General features: G+C 34.8%; 1 pseudogene; it reads left to right on the top strand.

Moving 5' to 3' along the window:
* Positions 1 to 1,100: 1,100 nt before the first annotated feature.
* On the top strand, positions 1,101 to 4,015 carry LOC145076001 (uncharacterized; annotated as a pseudogene).
* The last annotated feature ends 3,674 nt before the right edge of the window (positions 4,016 to 7,689 follow it).

Here is a 7,689-nt window from a genome sequence, read left to right as displayed (position 1 = left end):
GCCATGCAACCCAAATGGACCATGCCGGGTCGGGTCAAGTACAAGCCCGAAATAGTTATGGACTTAGACACCTTATCCAACATTTACGGCCTTGACACATGTCTGGGCTGTAAATTCCCTTTACCCCTTTATTTCCTTGTGTTTAAATGATCTAAACCCGAATTAGCAAATCCCTTAATTATGTCTTAAGCCTAAGGGTGGTTTGGGAGTGTTTTTGGGGCATTTTGACATGGTTTAGAGGGGTTTACGGCCTAAGCATGTGCTTGGGCCGTAAACTCTCTTTTATGCCCTAAATTTATTAGTTTAATTGATCAAACACTCCTAGGCTAAATCCTCAATTTATTTCCAAGCTTTTAGGGACAATTTAGGGTCTTTTTGGCCTCATTTAAGGTGTTTACGGCCTAAGGAGGAGCTTAGGCCGTAAACTCCTCTCCCATAGCTTCTAAGTCCGATTTTTGGGCTATAAACACAAATCATAATGTTTAGAAAAAGCTAGGATAAGCGGACTTACGATTTGGAAGCGTTTGGTTGTGGATTTGGGGCGAAAACGGGTCTAGAGAGAGAGTATAGAGAGAGAGAGAGAGGGTGGAAAAGCTCCAAATGGAGTTTACTCCCCATTATATATGGGTGGGAGTTGGAGCTCAGTGGAATTCTACCCAATACTGCCGTTATACGGGGCTTTTGGTTGCACCCGATTTAGTGGTCGTAATAATAAAAACTAACTTTTTCCAATTAAATGGAAATGTGTATTATAAGTTTTTATTTCTCTTATCACGACTTAACGACATAAAGATATAAATAAATGAAACATTTATTTATTTGACGACCTCTAATTAACGGAACTTTTATACAGTGGAATATTCCGTTAACGGTAATGGGGTAATGTAACGGAATAACTTTGGGTTGTCACAGATATTTTCTTAGTTTTATTACTCCTATGCCTCCCAACACGGTACAATTGTTTGTTATTAATAATGTTATGGAAACTGGTACTAATCGATTTCCCAAGGAAAATCGTTTTGGAAATGGTTCTTCCGATGTTGGAAGTAACCAAATTTGTAATTTATTACCTATGACAACCAACCATGTTCCTTCTTACAATGACCCCTATACATAGGGCTGATTATATGCCTAAAGGTAAGGTTGTTGTTCACGCTAACCTTACTGTTGATGTTGATGAATCTGCGAATGATGAGGCAAAACTAATGATGTTGGTTGATGATGGTAATATAATTCCATATGGAGAGCCAGTTGAACATTTTCAGAGTTGCATTGAATTTGATGGGATGATCATGAAGATGGAGAGGAAGAAACTGATCCCTTACAACCTCGAAAAGCACAATAGGAAAAAGTTTCCTTTTTATTTTTCCAATTCTTAAGAAACACAACCCATCCATTGGGGTATGCCTGAACCTTTACCACTACCGAATTAGCTCAACAAAATCATAAATAGGCCACATCGGACAACTATAATTCTCATATGAAGTTATACCAACCACGGCCGGTCCATACGGTGGGTGACCCGCGCGACCGCCCAAGGCCTACGACTCGAGGGGGCCCAAATTTTTTATAATATATATATATATATATATATATATATATAACTTTTTTTTATCTATATATTTAATTAGGGGCCCAAAGTTAGTCCAAAATCACATTAACCCAATTACCTAAACAAAATAATAAAATGGGTCACTTGAATCTTGATGTCGCTGAAGGGCTAAACGTCAGAACGTGGTTCCAATTTCAAATAGGAATGAGACTAAGGAAGGTAGAGAGGAACATGGGAAATAGAGATCAGGGCACCATATGAATCAGTAGGTAATTAAATTGACGCCTCACGCGTTGATACTGAATCGTCGATTTTCTCTCACAGTCTTTAATCTCTAACGGATAATCGTCTCGAATCTAGATATAATACATCTCATTTCCGATTTCGCAATTCTCAAATCTCAATTCTCACTTTGTCTCGCACAGTCTCACACATCTCTCTGCTCTCTCGGATAATCATAAACTGATTGATAACTGGTTGAATTTCTCATCTTCGGCTGTTACAGTGAAACTCGCGACTTCATTGCAGAAGGCTGAAATTGAAGATTATATTCAATTTCTAATCGATTTCAGTTGCAGAAGGCTGAAAATAAACTGATATTGACACGCCTACACAGGGACAAGGACACCAGGTAATGGTCTAATCGATTTTAGTTTCTTAATTCTCATTCAATTCGTCCATTTCATTAGATTCAAGTAAAAAGGAATATGAAGAATTAGGGAAGCAAATTTTTGTTTCACTAATTTAGAAAAAAATTGTTTTTGTATCAAATTGATTCAATTCAATTGAATATCTAGTTTTCATTTTAATTTCTAGCCTTCTGCCTAGTAATTTACTTTCAATTCTCAAATCTCAATTGTTTTTGGATGCTTTAGCAATTTACCAGATTTTGATATTGAGTAGTGCCTTGATTTCCCATATTATGTTCTGTATTTTTATTGTTGAATGTTGATTTGTCATAAGACTAACAAACCTATATATGAAATCGATGATATTATTATTTGCTTTGGATATTTTGGATATTCTGCTTAGTAATATGAAAGATCTTTTAAATTTTAGGTTACCCATTTGATAATTTTTTCTATTTTTTACTGTATCAGATTTCTGAGTTAGTGAAAATAAATGTTTCTGCCTTCAAAATTTCTAATGTTTTGCTTCTGACTTTATTCTTTCAGAATTTCAGCTTCAAAGTTCAAACCTTGAAAGTATTACTACACTATTAGATACATGACTTGAGTAATTGACAAGGTAACATTGTAATATGAAGGATTGGTTATTTGATTTTTGATATTATCTTAGTTATCATATTAATGTTTTTTGTTATTGATTTTTACAGCTTGCTTTGATATTAGGCTTCAACAGTTCAACATATTTCACAAAGAAAACAAAGAAATTAGGTGTATTCTTTTCTTAAAGTAATTTTTACTTTATTGTCAATCATAAAATGTTTTCTAAAAAACACTTATCCAGTAGTGAAAAACAAAACAAAAAAAAAAACAAAAAATTGTTGAGGTTTCTTTATAAAAAGAGAAAGGGTCTATGGTTAAATTTTTAAAACCAATGAGTTCTAATGAAAAAATATTAATTTGAATGAACATGATACTAACTTAAATGAAAATGTTGCTAGTGTTAACGAAAAAAATAAATTTAAATGAACATGATAATAATTTGAATGAAGAAAATATTAATTTGAATGGACAAGATAAAAACATAAATGAAAATGTTGCTAGTTTGAATGAACAAAATATTAATTTAAATGAACTTGATACTAATATAAATGAAAAAAAATACTAATATAAATGAATCTATAGATATTTTTTACCCTAGAAATTGGGATACTCTTGATAGTAAATCAAGAGATTTAATTGAAAAATGACCAATAAGATAAATGAATCTTGTGTTTCCTAGAGATAAATTTTCTAGACATTTTTCTTATGCATTTTATACTAGAAAGTTAAATAATGGTTTGTCATGTGATCGAAGATGGTTAGTATACTATAAAAATATAGATAAAGTTTTTTGTTTTTGTTGTAAAATATTTAAATCTACTAATCAAAAAAGTTTTTTTTAACAAATGAAGGATATAATGATTAGAAACATCTTAGTGAGAGACTTAACTAACATGAAAATAGTAATGAACATTTTGTTTGTATGAGTAATTGGAATGAAGCAAAACTAAGATTAGATAAAAACCTTACAATTCATAACGAATTACAACAAGAAATAATAAAAGAAAAAGAACGTTGGAGACAAGTATTAAGAAGAATAATAGCGGCTATGAAAATTTTATCTAAATATAATTTGGTTTTTTGAGGGTCTAATGAAAAACTTTTTCAAGATAATAATGGTAACTTTTTAGGAGTAATCCAAATGATGGCTGAATATGATGGTATAATGCAAGATCATATAAGAAGAATTGAAAATAATGAAACTCATCATCATTATATTGGCTATAAAATTTAAAATAAACTAATTTCTCTTTTAGGTGACACGGTTAGAAATTCTATCATTAAAATAGTTCAAGAGGTAAAATATTTTTCTATAATTATTGATTGTACTCCCGATGTGAGTCATCAAGAGCAAATGTCTTTGATTGTAAGATGTGTGAATTTTTCTTCTAAAAAAAATACAAGTTGTTGAATATTTTTCATAATTTTTAAAAGTAGATGATACTTCTAGTTTGGGACTTTTTAATGAATTATTAGATGCATTGAAATTGTTAGATCTTAATGTGGATGATATAATGGGTCAAGGTTATGATAATGGGTCTAATATGAAAAGGAAAACACCAAGGGGTTCATAAAATAATGCTTGAAATTAATCCTAGAGAGTTATATATTGCCTTGTGTTTGCCATAGTCTTAATCTTACGGTTAGTGATATGAAACTTTTCTTGTGAAAAAGTGGTTTCACTTTTTGGAATTGTGCAACGCCTTTATACATTATTTTCTAGTTCTACTAAAAGATGGAAAATATTATTAGATAATGTTCCAACTTTAACCTTAAAATCATTATATAATAATCGTTGGGAAAGTAGGATTAAAAGTATAAAAGCAATTAGATTTCAAGCTCCTCAAATAAAAGTTGCTTTACTAAAATTAAGTAAAACATGTGATTACCCAAAGTCAAAAAGTGTAACATCCCAAGATTCAGGTACAACTATTCAACCCCCCTTCTTTTCTCTTGTTGTCAAGTTTAGCCCTTTAGAGGAAAATGTTGCAAATGAGTACGCTGGGCGTACTCATGCGCTTATGTTGGACGCGGAGTCACCAAGGTACGCTAGGCGTACCCAGAGTTACGCCGGGCATATCCGGCCTAGGTGCAAAACCCTAATCTAGCTTGTGCTCTATTTAAAGGGTGCTAAGGCTCATTTCTCAGCCTCCATATCAGTGAGTGAAACCCTAAGAGAGAGCCTCCCATCGTTCTTAGTGTGTGTGAGTGTTGTTGGAGCTAATTGTGCATTGGTGACTTGGTGAAGAAGAAGGAAAGGAGCTTTTGAAGGCTAAAACTTGAAGTGCAAGTTTGGATCTGAGATCTATAGAGAAAGGGGCTACATTTAGAGGTACAAAGTTCAAAACTTTCCTCTCCTTTTGGTTTGTTGTTGCATGTGTCATTTCTAGGGTTAAAAACCCCAAAGGTGGAGACTTTATGAGTGAAGGGTGCTCCATGGTCCGAGATCTGTCCCTTTTCAATGGTATTAGTGGTTTAGATCCATAAAGTTTCCATCTTGGTTGTTGATATGAGGTCATGCTTGAGTAATAAGCCTTCTAGAGTTAGAGAATGGAATATTATGGGAGTTGGTGACTTGTTCAGCCATGCAAAGGCTTAAAGTCATCAAGTTTATGGATTAAGAGGCTTAGAAGTGGTCAGATCTAGAAGTTGGACGTGTTTCTTAACTATTTAAGACCTCAAGAGCTAAAGGGTTGAAGCAGGGGAGTACGCCGGGCGTAATCCTAGTACGCGCCGCGTACTGGGTGGCGTTCCCCGATTCTGAGAGGCAGCCGGGTACGCTCAGCGTACACATCTGGTATGCGCAGCGTAACCCGGAAAATTGACTTTTGGTTGACTTTTAGGGTATGGTCTATAGTGGGGCCTTTTGAGTTATGAGAGGGGTAAAATGGTATTTTACCCTTCTGAGAGTGTCATAAGAGGACATAGTCTAGCCTTTGAAGTTATATTAAATAGGGTACTTATTTCATGTGATTAGGCGGAGGCTAGACCAGAGTTTACCGAGTCAGAGATTTACCGAGTTACCAGAGGTGAGTCTTCTCACTATACTTTACTTAAAGTGGTAAACAAAGTATGTGACAGTGTATTTAAGAGTTAGGTGCCAGTGTATTTGCATGCTATTTTTGTGTTATGATTATTGTGATATGTGATATGCATGATTCAGAGTTTACAGAGTTAGGACCAGTGGGTCCATAGAGTTAGGACCTTTGGGTCCACAGAGTTAGGGCCAGAGGGCTCACAGAGAGTTGGGACTGGAGGATCCCACTGAGACACATTGACCAGAGGGTCAAACAGAGTTATGGCCTCGAGTGGCTAATATGTTTTAGGGTGGTATTTTGGGGAACTCACTAAGCTTCATGCTTACGGTGTTATGTGTTATGTGTTTCAGGTACCAGTGATGAACGCGGGAAGGCGCCGCCATGATTCGTACACACACATGGGATTTTATGTATTTCAATCTTGGGGTATGTTTTGTGAAACAAAGATATGATACAATGACATTTTATTAATAAATGTGTTTGGAAAATGTGTTTTGAAAATGCGAAAAATTGTTTTAATTTTTACGGTGTTACAAAAAGTGAAGTTAAAAGCTTACTCAAACCTTTTGGGAAATTTGAATTTTTAGTTGGTATGGTTATTTGGTATGAAGTTTTATTTGCAATTAATATTGTAAGTAAAAAGTTGCAATCTCAATCTATTTGTATTGATACTACTATGGGATAATGTCAATGTAGCACAATAAACTTTTGCCATTTTTCCGATTTGGTCACTAAACTTTTTTTTTGCGCAATAGATCCCTAAAATGTCATTTTACCTGTTAAATAAGCCATTTTACTCGAATTTAGCAGGTAACCCAGTAAAAATGCTGATGTGGCATTAATAATTATTTTATGTAGCCACATCATATATTCTACATAGATAACATCTTACTTTTTAATTTCCAACCCTCCATTGGAACTTTACAGTTAGCCACCAGCCCACCACTATCACCTTTAACCATGGCCAAGACCATTGCAACCTTTCCTTATAATCATGAACCTGTAGATGAAAACCTCAACAATGGATTTTGCTTTGTTTGTAGATATTGGAGATGAAGAAAATAGTAACAAATCCAACTCCCACCACCACCACCATCGTCCGCCTCCCACCACCTTCTTCCACCCATCCATTATCCACCTCCCAAAATGATCACTTGAATAGACCAAAATAAACACCAAACCAGAAAAAGTTCAAAGCTTTAAAAGAATTCCAAAAAAAGCACCTAATCTAAAACGAATATAGAAAACATTATTCGGGCTCTTCATCTTCCTCTGCATCTTTCACTGATGAAACTACTTAAATAGTTTGCCTATTCGAGTTCTTTATCTTCCGCTGTGTCTTTCACCTCCTAACAGGAGCATTATGAACGGACCGGTCATACGGATGTAGGCATGAGAAATACTCATGTTGAGATTCCATTACACGCAACCATCACACTCTCTAATAATCTATATCACCGCTCAATGTTAACTAAGAAATCCCTAAATGAATTTCATCCCCAAGTAATTATTTATGCGATGGATTAGGAAAATTCCATAACAGGAATACCCTCGTTCACATCGTTAGGCTCATTTCCCAGACACACTCCTTCACAATGTTCATCATAGAGAAGAGTTGTGACCCTTCTCCGATCTCTGCTCCATACTTCCTATCGTTGACACCAACTAGGCAACTACTGCTCCTTTATCTGGTAAGTCCAACTTTCTTTATCCGGTGTAACCTCCTAGGTCAATACATGATGTCTGATTTCTGGAATCGATGAAATATATGAGTCACCATCGCCATTATCAAACCACTAAAATTTTGATATCGAGAAGAAGAAAGGGGGATTTGATTCCTTGGTGATGAGGATTCACGCACATATACATA

The sequence above is a fragment of the Lactuca serriola genome, chromosome 9, assembly GCF_051521515.1.
Source record: "Lactuca serriola cultivar US96UC23 chromosome 9, Lser_US96UC23_V15, whole genome shotgun sequence".
Taxonomy (NCBI): Eukaryota; Viridiplantae; Streptophyta; class Magnoliopsida; order Asterales; family Asteraceae; genus Lactuca; species Lactuca serriola.
Note: the sequence above shows the minus strand (reverse complement) of the source record. Positions and strands in the feature narration are given on the sequence as shown.